Source organism: Pygoscelis adeliae, unplaced genomic scaffold (genome assembly GCF_000699105.1).
Source record: "Pygoscelis adeliae isolate BGI_AS28 unplaced genomic scaffold, ASM69910v1 Scaffold320, whole genome shotgun sequence".
Lineage (NCBI taxonomy): Eukaryota > Metazoa > Chordata > Aves > Sphenisciformes > Spheniscidae > Pygoscelis > Pygoscelis adeliae.
Genome location: NW_008823967.1, coordinates 21477 through 33555, shown reverse-complemented (window position 1 = coordinate 33555; position 12079 = coordinate 21477). Strand labels below are relative to the sequence as shown.

The 12079-nt window shown below is 40.3% G+C and overlaps 1 long non-coding RNA gene across 1 annotated transcript; it reads right to left on the bottom strand.

The window, feature by feature from the left end:
- Nucleotides 1–8996: 8996 nt before the first annotated feature.
- Nucleotides 8997–11259, bottom strand: LOC103917254. The gene is made up of 2 exons (XR_663618.1): nucleotides 11197–11259; nucleotides 8997–10246 (listed from the first exon to the last, which is right to left on the bottom strand). It is a non-coding gene; the product is annotated as an uncharacterized LOC103917254 (long non-coding RNA).
- Between the last annotated feature and the right edge of the window lie 820 nt (nucleotides 11260–12079).

Genomic DNA, 12079 nt, shown 5'->3' with positions numbered 1-12079 from the left:
CCTCTATCTGAAAACTCTTCATATACTACATCTCAGATACTACATCTATTTTGAACAGTTTAACACAGTCCTCACAAAACTAAATGCTTCATGTCATAGCATCACTGCGTGGTGACTTTTAAACCCTGCACTCTTTTGGCATGGTCTGTTTTCCTTAAGAAGATGCCTAGTTCTCGGGCCACATTACTCCATCCATGTGAGGGATGCCTGCATCCACTCCTCAGAAGTTAGCAACCCCAGAGCCAATTTAGCTAAGTCAGAGCCTGTCTTTGGGACTTTTCAGGTTTAGTAACTATGAATCTCTTTGATAATGTAATTCATATGCTTTCATCACTTCTGTACATATTTTATTGCTTTTGATCGAAATCCTCATGCTCTTACTAAGTTTTATGACCGATTTGTGCAACATTGTCAGTGGTCATTTGCCCATGAAGGAAATGATTAAAACGGAGTTAAGCCCTTTAATAGCTGGCCCAGAATACGGGAACTCTGAAGACTATTTTATCTCTCCAGATGTATGTCTTGATCTTGCAGTTAGCTGTTTTAATGGTTTAGATAGCAATTTCACTTTCTGTAAGTACATCATTAGCTATAATAACCCTCAAGATAAAAATATACTGTAATTTTCTCACAAACAAAACATGCAAATAAACATAAAAGAGGACAAATGCAGCTAGCAAAGAAAGTGTGTGTGGTGGTGGTGGGCTGCTATTAATTAATGGGTAGTAAAATCATTGATAGTAACAGGTATCATATTCAAATGTGTTTCTATTGATGGAATGTCTTCTTACAAGAAGCATTTCAGTAACACAAAAATGTTGCTTTGGCAGATCCTGTATAATAGTTCTTTTACCACACATTTTCAGGTACCTCAGCCTAAAGACTTTATCTTCTTTCATTCGGAAACAGGATCCTGCTTTTTTATTGATCCTGGCTTCAGCAGTAACAAAAGCAAAGAGACTGAACCGACAAGGTGCAAAACAGAGGGAGGTTAGAGCTGGGCTTGTGTCGCTCCTAGGACTGCAAGTCCACAGGTCCTGTGGCACTTTACTGGTTTGCAGTGGATGGATATTTAGTCTCCTCTACAACAGTGGGACTGGGAATGGTTGATTCTTCTTTCATTTCATAGGGTACTTACAGTAACCTTTTTCTACGTAGCATTTAGGCTCTGGACCATTTGGATAGTTTCCTACTTTTGTGTGTTATTGATACTTAAGGCTACGTTCAGTTGCATGATAACCTACTTACACGGCAATTTTGTGACAAGGGACTATGCAGCACCTAGCACAGTCCCAGTCTGACTGATAGGCACCTCTACAATAACATAAATTATAATAGAAGGCCTGATTGAGGGAGCTCCCCAATTACTTCCCCTGACTGCATGGTAGTGAGGGACTAGTGTCCCAGTAAGAGTGTAACTTAAAAGAGAAGATGGGGCTGATTTTCCCTTACTGTTAGTGAAAATGGCAACAATCTACTAACCATTTTGCAGTTAAAACTGTGATTTATCATAGCAACTTTAAGTTCTTGCTAAACATTTCTATTGTCTGTTCAGAAATAAACTGCCGTTAGGCTTAAACATGGTGTTTTAGGAGGGTAAAAAAGGAGTAGTTTGAGAGACACAACGGGTTAGCCATAAGGCAAGGCATTTCTTGTCTTGCACCAAATGATAATTCTAGCACAAGAATGATTAATGCAATGCTTCACTTGCTGGGCTAATGATATCCTGTGTGCTCTGGAGACAGCATGAAATGGTATTGTCTGTATACTACTTCACACTAAGGTCAGCCAGAATATAATTATATCAGCGATATTTCCCTGTAGACTTCCAGCCTTTTATAGGATTGATGCTAAGGTTACTCAATAGTTTACCAAGCTTTAAGTAGTCTTGTGTCTTCATTGCCCAAGTTCATTATGAATTATGGCCCTAAAGACAGTCTGTGCTCTGTGACTGCTGCGAATGCCAAGGATCCAGTGACAACTGAGTGGAGAAAGAACATCTTGTCATTATGGTTTTAAATTGTGAAATTGACTCGGAGAGTTTTTGGATTTGTTGCTGTTTGCTAATGCCATCTCACTTTTTTTAAAAGTGTTTTAATTGCCTGTTTTGCTTTTAATGTATTTGTCACGTTTCAAGGATTAATGACAAAGCCTTGGGCTGTGTCTCTATGAAATATGTCAAACAGCATTAATGCTGTGCTAACTGCAATGCAAATGATTCCCTCTCAGGGGACCTTGTAGAAGGATATTGCCTTAGATACTGGAATCCATATGCTGCAGAAACTATGCCAAACAAATAAGGGCTGTGAGAGTTCTGGTTTGAATGAACTGGGTTGGAAGAGAAGAGTTCATGTTATTATAATTCAAAATTCAGAGAGCTTTAGTAGTATATAGGTAATAAATCAGACTTGTCTAGAGCATAGACATTTCAGCACGTGTGTACACAAAGGTCATCACTGGGCAAACAAATAATTACTGTTCTTTAGAGTTAGGTTCTGATCTTAGGGCACAAGACATGGTGAACAAATTTAGCAGCTTGAAACTGCCCAAAATGGTGAGTTATTATTCTGTTTTTCCACATCTTTCCCTGCTTTCATTTCCAATCCCCACCATGTGTTCCTTCTGCACATCTGGTGCTGGCTTTGGCACACTTCAGTCCTCTCTGTGAGCCAGTTTAATTTATTACAATGACAGAAAATAAATCCAGCAAAAAAAATATGGGTAGTTTTCTGCTGTTTAAATGAGTTAGATCATCTCCCAGGAAGGTCTGGTGGGCAACAGACCCAGGGAGAGCGTAAAAAGGTACAGCCATGGAGGAAAGAGGGGAGAAAAGATGTGGGAAGTGTGAGAGGATGGAGGGCAGTGGGAGAGCCTTCTGCTTGCAGATGCAGCCAGCCACTCCATCTGCTCAAGTGCTACTGAACCTCCACCTTGCACAAACTCTTCTGGTTGCTGCTCATCCTAGACTAGCAGATATAGACGACCCCACTGCTCACTCCTTCACATGACTCTCCTGGACAGGATGGTGGCATCCAAATTCACCATCCTATCTAGTGATCGGTTGCCCAGACAGGCCTGGTTTAGGTGTTCATTGAAGCTGAGTATTTATTTTTCATTTCTACCGTTACTGATACGTGCCTCCCTGAGATATCCCATGTTCAGGCTGACAAAACTGCTAAGGTTCAGACCATCTGTCTTTGGAGATGACTGCAACCAAAGTATGGGTAGTAAATATGAATGAGATTTTCAATGGCCTTCATCACTGAGGGTTGGGAGCAGGCTTAGGTCCACCCTGAGTCTTTCTCAACCTGAAAATCATGCCCACAGAGCTCACAGGGATCAGGGCTTCTGCACAAGCTCTTCTGAGAGCTCACCTGCCAGCTGTGTGCAGAAGCAGAGGTACTGTGTCTACAACAGATCTTTACACTCTCACATGCCTGCCCAGCAACAGAGAGGCTCACACATACATAAAATAGGTGAATTGCATGAACCAGAGAGCTGGCCTCATGATTTTAGCACTTTAAATAAGCTAACACGTAAAGAATCACATGAAATGGGCTAAAGTGGAAGTATTATTGCATTTGTATTAATAGTGACACAAAACCACACATGGTGTATATATGGGGTGTACCACAGGTTAAATCACATGGAGGACTGCAGAGCCTGTTCTAAGCAATTGATCCTCAGAGCCAGATTAGGTAAATTTTTTACAAGTATCCAATGATTTGAGTTTTTCTTGATTTTTTCTTGTATTCTTTTAGATGGTTTAACTGTGAATTTAATTCATACAGTTTAATAAATTCATAAGCAGCTTTATATGACTGCCTGAGACAGCAGTATCTCGAGTTGATGATCCAGAAGGTCTCTTTTAGCCTGATGTCTGGGTGCTTTTTAAAATATCATCTCTTTCTGATTGTTGTTTGTAGAGTGAATAGAATGTCAAACATCAGCACTTTGCCCATGCTTTTATATTTCTGGTTCTTTCCGACTCTGTGGTGTATGCGCATTATATATTTTAGAATTATTACTGTAACTAGTTGGAAAGCTAAAATGCTTCAAGCAGCAAACTTTGAACAAAAATCTTTCATCAAAGTCCATTGGTCTCTCTCTGAAAATTTCCAAGTATCTTGGAATTAAAACCTAAAAAATATTTTTCAATAAGAAGAACAAAGATTCCTCTCTTATAAAGGAGGGTTAGGGAAGAAAATGAAGACAGGACTTCAAAGAAACAGATCTTATTACGATGTCTTTTTGAACTACAACATTTTTCAGACCATCTGAAATTCATTAAAATTTTGTCAGCTTACTCGAGAAGTCAGTAATTAACCCTAACTGCTACTGTGAAACTTTCTGGAATGAGCTTTTGTAAATATCTTCTGACTAGAACCAAGGTTCAACAAATAAAGTAAGCTTTTGCAAACTTTCATAGAGACAACAGAGATGCAGCGCACTGTATAGAAACAGAAATGACGTAGTGTTGACTTTTGCCCTCCCTGATTCTGGGCTGGCTACGCATACAACAACCATCAGACTGCACTAAATGAAAACACGTACCAGTAATAAGAAAGGGCTGACATAGTTGCAGAGACCCACTTGAGCTCCAGAGAAATTTAGGTGTGTTCAACATTTGTTACTTCTTCTACAACAAGCTTATAAGCCCTTAAAATTGCCATGATATCCTTTTGCGAGTTATTCTGGATTCCATCTGTACTTCCAGTTCAGTTCAAAGGAGCAGCACTGAAGCACGAGGTCAAAGTACTCCCTTAATATATTTTGTGTGTGTGTGTGTGTGTAGGTGAATACATACCTCCTTCTGTGCCCATATTAATGATGTACTTTGTTATTTCCAGATATAAAACTCTCAGACAATTTCTGCCTACCAAGCCATGCAATTACTGGTATGTACCAATTTTGGTTAGTATGGAAAAAGTTAATTTGGAGTTGTTTAAATTGGAAATGTTTTTATCTGGTAGTGGAGACCATATCACTAAATATCTTTGAAAGAATCTGCATTTCTGGAGGTGGCACTTGTTCTTAATTAGCCACACCACACATCCCATTCTGTGCTTATTTGGCTTATTTTGTTGAAAGACCATCATGAGAATGACTAAAAGTATGGTGTTTCTAATATGGGCAGAGGTTCTGTAGAACAATTGATAGCTAGGAAAAAGTATTCAGCAAACAGCAATGTCCAGAATTTTTACACCTAGAAAATGGCTTTAAGATTTTTATAAATTATCAAAAAAAGAGCTAAATACTGATCATTCCAAGGAGAGACTGTAAAATGTAAGGCTTGTGATAGTAACAGAGGAGGAAGCCTCCTGTTTCCTCCTTTGTGTGGGCTCATGGCGAGACAGGTACGCACTTCTGCCCATTTATTGGTGACTATATATTGTGTCTTCCGAGGCAGTAATGAAGCCTGGGTAGGGAAATACTGCCACGTAAAAAATGCATCAGCCATGAGACAGAAAGGTGCAAAAGTGTAGCTCCAGTCGTAATAATGGGAGCTACTTAATTGGACATTTTGGAAAACCTTTCTGCATATCTGCTGCCTCGGCAGGTGGACCAGTAACAGCATCTCCCTGTGCACTGCCAGCTGGCGCACAGTCTCCCCCAGAATACTCTGTCTGCTGCACGTGCTAGTCCAATCTAGGTCTTGTGGCCACAGGATCGTGACCTCCACGTTGTGATCAGGTAAGAAAAAGTTCAAAAAGCTCCATTTCTTTTCTGTGTCCTCTTTGCACACACTAATAAGGCCAGGCACTGTTTTGTCCTCTATTTTTATTAAAGTGCAATAGTGTAAGAGGGAAATTGTGCAAGGGTGTTAGGGGAATTCCCTGATGGAGTCACTAAGCCTCAGTTCCAGTAAATGCAAAGCTGAAAATGCCTGATACAGGGAAAACATATTCCAGAATAAACAGAAGATAACATTTGTAACTGCAGAGTTGAGCTGACCTTTGTTAGCAAAGCATTTGTACTTAGGGAAGGTTCTCAGATGGTGAAAATAATAAAATGCAACAGTGATTTTGATGAAGGAAGGTGAACTTATTTTACCCGGGGAAACAGGCTTTATCTTCAATAAATATAGAACTTGAATTTGTCCACTTCGTTCCACTGCAAAGCCTTTTTTTCTTACAGTTTGTGTCTCACATCCGAATATTAAAGGCAAACCCCACAGTTCCATACAGGGTAAAGAGTGCTATGCAAGTGATAGGTTTTTCTACTTTAAAGTGAGCTTATATTTTTATTTCTAGAGAAGGGACAGAATGACCAGGGAAAGCAGTCATTTGCGGTAGTCCCAGAGCAAGATAAATGTAAATTCTTTAGGATCCCTGAAGTGAGATGTGAGATAAAGCAAATAAATAACAAATAATACATTAGGCTTATTTTACTGGTTTTCAGATTAAACATGAGTCTCCCAGTTTTCTCCAATGTTTTCTTCTCTGAGCTTCCACTTTACTGCAGACATATGTATTTTTTCCCCTGAATGTTAGATCTAAAGCAAAACTTGAAATGTATTTACAGTAAATATTTATGAAAAGTAAATACATATTTCTGAAAGAATATCAGACAAGTTATATTTACCTAATGCACATTTTGTGCACAGCTTTGTATTTATTCACACACTTGGATACTTCTAATTGCAACATACTTGAAAAATTTGAAAATGCACTGTACCATATACATGCTGTACCAGTGCTTTTAACACTAACAGGTGCCAAACTTGGATGGGTCTTGTAAAACTGAATTACCTGCTTACCTTTGGAGACAGAAGGTACTATAAGGCATGCATGTGCATTTCTCCAGCTACCCAGAACTATTTTGGGAGGAGAACAACATCAAGTCATGTTCTAAGGAATGCCTGGTGAGAAGTAAAATCATTCACATACTTTTACTAAAGATAAAATCATTCACGTAAGCACTTGAAGCATAGCTGAGTAACACATGGAGGGAATGTGATGACAGAGATATACCTAGGCAAGCATTTAACTCCACATAAAAAGTGAGAAAATTGAGAGGGTAAGGTAGCCAACTGTTTGAATCTAGCTTTAAATTTATGATGCCTTCCTTTCCTGAGCTTCTGGCAAAGACACTTACTTCAACATTTCTGCAGGAAAGGGTTTTTTTTTTTCCAACCAGTTCAAATTATATTTCTTTTCCAAAGAGTATGTCCATGTATCATTCATACCAGAACATTCGGAATTATAAAAGAATTGACATTATAAGTTATGTTTAGACACTCGGCTTCCAAGTTAGCAAATTTCAGCCATAATGTCTGGGCTTAGATATAGGCTGTGTCTAGCAATGAATCAGACAAGCTTCAGATAATTTTTTCAGTAAAAAAAAAAAGAAAGAAAACTACTGCTAAGTGTGTACCATCCATGTGTATGTGCCTGCAGAGATACACACATATAATACACACATGACTGGGTGACATTCACTTTTCTTTTGTTCAGTGATAAATCTTTTGGGTTTAATGTGCATTAGAATAGTTCTGAAAATTCAAATCAGAGACCTACGTTACCCTGGGGAAGGACGGATGTTTAAAATGCAGGCCTGTCAGCACAAGGCAAGCTTGTAAGGTAGAGGCCATAGCATTTATTTGTCCAACCATCATAATGGGAAAAGAGACAAAATTTGAAGGCAGAATTTGTGAAAATCTGACCTTTTTTTCCAAGCATAAAATTGGTCAAATACATTTGTCTGAGAACATGACAGCCAGGGAGATTAGAGATACAGTTATGTCTTTATACTTACAGGCTTCTTACAAAATCACAGCATCACAAAAGTATGGCTGGGAGGAACCTCAGAAGATCATTCAGCCTACTTGCCTTCCCACCACAAGATCTGCTACACCTAAGCCATTTCACACAAACATTTGCCCAGTCTTTTCTCAAAAACTCCAGAACCATCTGAAGGAAAACTAAGTCCAGTGCTTTGCAGTCTGTACTGGTACAAAAATTTACCTAACAACTAACTAAAGTATTTTCTGCTGCAATATAAGGGGAACGTGGTTAGAAGCTGGGCCTTTCCACCTGGAATGCGATGCAGACTACAATTCTGGACTGTGGTGGCTGGATGCTTTTTGTGCATCTCCAGTGAAAATTTTGTTCTAGGCTTGTGTGTGCATACATTTGTGCATGAATAATGCAACAAAGGTTTAAGACAACAGTATCAAACAAAACAATATCAGTATAGGGTTTTTTTAATCAAAATAATACTAACAAGACAAGAATATTTAGTTGTTATTCAACTGAGAAGAGAAGAAAATGGCTGTCACCTTGTAAAGGAACTTGTGGCTTTCTCCTATGCACCGCTTCTGGTGCTCAGCCCAAATTGCCATGTGACCACCTCTGCAAGCTTGAGGCTAGCCAGTGAAATCCCCTCTGAGACTTACTGCTTTGGTGCAACAATGCACAACCACCCTGTAATGTATCTAAGTGTAAGCATTAAAAAAACCCTAGGGAAATGTTAAAATTCTGAATTATGCTGTTGCACTGTGTAACAGGTGTGTCCCAGGTGTGTAGCTACCTCTGCTTGTATAGAGGTATGCTGCCCCTGTTCCCCTCGCTAGATGGAACAACAAAGAAAGATTTTAGTGGGGTTTCTGGTGAGGAAGGACCCAGGATCCCCCCCAGCTATCCTAAGGTAAAGATTAAAGGCAGCTGAGGAAATGAGTGGGGAGCTCTGGCCCCTGCTATATTCGTGATGGTAGCCACACTTCAACCATGATCTACCAAGTATTAGTGCCACCCTCCAAGCATTTGCCAGTGGTCTGAAGACTACTGTCTGGTCTCTCTGTCCAGTGCTAAGGAGTGGTAATAAAAAAATACTGCTCTTCTAATGTAACTTACCTCTATGAGCACTGCTCATGAAGAGATGCTATGTGATCATCAGTATGAACCTATTCATGCCATCATAAACAGACAGGATGACTGACTATGGAAAATTTCTAATTCAGTATTAAGAAAAACACTCAGAGACTTTCTTTAGTGTGAGTTCAAATAACTGATTTTTATTATTAAACTCTGGCATTGATTTCTGTGTGCTACATGTGAGGTCATATTTTGTGCTGTTTTGTATGGAAAAGAATCTCAATGCATGGAAAGAGTACGTAGCTGTGATAAAGGGGCTCTTCCCTTCCCATTCAGGACTGCCTATAGAAAGCAACAGTATCAAATGTATTTTATACACATTGTATAAGCTTTGTTATACAAAGAGTTTTTATATTTCTTTGATCATTTCCACTATATTTTAACAAGCAATTTTGTAAGTTAGTGACAGCTGTTTAATTTTCTTCTTTCCATTTTCATCTTAAACAAATAGAAAGCCTTCTGTATTATACTCATTGGTTTCTTAGCAGGATGCAAGAGCCTTTTTCATAAGCATTGCTGTTTGTTCGTATTTTCTGTTATTGTCATAGAGCTTTAAGAACTGTACAGATAGTATTGTTTTCAATTTATTAACCTGATTTACTGTTGCCGTTTAGACAGTTTTTACCGCGTTGTTTAGGAGAAAAGTTTTAGTTGAACTATACTGTCATCTTGTGGTGACCAGTATTTCTGGTTCAAATTCACACATTAAAGTCTTCTTTTCAAACTGAAGAATCTGGACACTATACAAAAAAAGTTATGTTTCTTGTGGCTGCTTGATAACAGATATTCAGTGTAGACTCTTCCCCACTAATTCCAACCGAGGTGTCTACCTCTGCAAATCAAGATGATATCCAGAAACAAAGGCATCCAAACCGACCCTCCTGAAAATGTTGCCTTTGAATTCCTCAGTTCTCCTGCAGCCTTCCTGAGACGTTGTTACCTAGGTCGAGGTGATCAATATCCAAGAGGATACTGAAAGGCATTCCTTTGATCTAAGAGATCACATTTAGAAATAAAGACTTCTGCTTGTCTGCATCTCTGAAGATAATTGGTATCAAGGACTGACTAGCTTCCAGTACATACGAAGCTTGAATCTTCACTATTCCTATGCCTTGAAGTCATCCCTGCTTGTGCAAAGGGCACTACACATGTGCACAAATAAGTGATGCCATATGATGATGTGAGACAGAAATTGCCTGGATATCAGTCTTGCATTTGCCACACACAAGTCCTTTCAGCAGTGTTCAAGTTTTGTAGAACCAGTACAACTACTCTATTTTTTTGGAGCAAATCCCACTGAGGTGACAGCAGGGACTGTATGGCTGTACTGCACCCTGGTGATGGTGTGATGTAGTAGCATGACACCAAACCTGTGCAAAACAAATGCCACTGAGGTTATTCGGTGTTCATACCCACCTTCTGCTCTACTGCCTAGCCAGCCCTGGTTTTGGTCTCCCTGTCCCTGAGCTGGACTTATCTGTAAGGCTGCTCTGCTTTAGTTGTGGGAGGGATTGGAAGTGGGCGGTTCTCCTCTTCCCCAGAAAGCTGAGCAAGGAAGTCAGGAAGGTCTATGGACCTTGGGTGGGATCAGCTTGAGGCAGAGGGGCTTGTACCCCAGAGGGGTGGAAGGAAAAATGGATGGGCATATCCAGTGTTACATTTTGCTTCAGTTTTTCATCCCCGACCAGATCGGACAGGCTGCAGAACATGGTGCTAGCGGATACAGAAAGGCACTCGCCTCCACAGCATTCAGTAAATCCTGGTCTAGATGCTTAATAGGTTTGCTGGCACAACAAAGAGTTTCTCCTGTCACCCGGCTAGACCAAAAGTGCTGTGCAAAAGCTGTGATGGGACACCAGCTGCAGTGACAGACCGCTGCTTCCTACAGCAAAAAGAGAGTGCTGAAATCCAGACACATCACCTTCTAAATTTTGGACTACTTCCTGTGCATCAAAGAAGAAGGGTGGATTAGCCAGTGCTGAATTTAGGCTGGTGCCATTCAGCAGCTGCCACTACATGAGCCTGTGGGTTTCGAGCAGGCTGGAGTTCACTATGGGCGGTGAACTCTGTCCTCACCCGTGACCTGCACGGGGGCTAAGAGCTTCTGAGATGGTACTGGGTCAGCCACAGCTCTGCCCATTCTCTACCCTAAAAGTATCCAGTGTTCCTGAATACTAAAGAAAACTGCATGACGATACCAAAAATCTTTCTTTCCTAACAGGTTTGAAGACATGTAAAGGAACAACATTATTTTTATCCCAAAAAGGACAAGAATAATTCCTCTGGCAGCATATCTTTGCTGGCAGCCAAACCAACGTACTTCCTTTGGAGGCTGTTGCCATGGCATCTGTCCAATGTCTTCACAGCATCTTCCAGATTTTTGAGATCTAACAAGAAAGAAAGAGGAAAGGAGGCACTAGTTGAGACACACAGCAAGGTTGCTGGGAGGAACATGACTCCAGTCCAGCCTGTAGGATGTATTCATGCTGTTTGAGTTAATTGGGATTTTTTTTTTTTCTGTACGGCATTTCATCCATAGGACACTGAGTTTTCTCTTTTGATTTTTGGCAAGGAAGACAGAGTTGCTATAAAAATATTTTAATGAAGTCAATCAGGACAAAATTCATTTTACCTAACTTCAGCCGTCTATGTGCCTAGCCTAAGGTGGCTGCCTAGGCTCCTGTTAGAATTAATGGAAGGAGAAGGGTTCCTCCCAAGGATGATTTTTCCAGCCTACTTTAGACATCTAATTTAAGATGGGTTGATTCATCCTTTGGAACCATGTGTCTCTCTAACTACAGCGGGACCATGGATGGACTAAATGCCTGGATTTTCAGGTGAGGTAAAATGAATATGGGCAAAGACCTCTGCCTTAGGTGTTATTTCAGTGATAGAAATTGCTGACCAAAATGAAAGAGGTGAGTGAACAGCCTGGACCACAGCTTTGTGTGTCTGGAAACAATGCAGCTGAAGTCAAAATGGCTTTTTGCCCCACCCCTCAACGTTAGAAGAGGTCAAAAAAAGCCTCCCAGCACAGAAATTAGCACCAAGGGAATTCAGTGAGGGGCCACGCTTGGGAAACAAGTGAGGAAAAATTAACATTGAGGCAACCATACAAGGCTGGTTTGTCCAGGAGTGAAAATGCAGCAGTCGGACACGGCCTCGCTGCTTTGGAGACTGTGCCAGGGGACCATCCCTTTTTC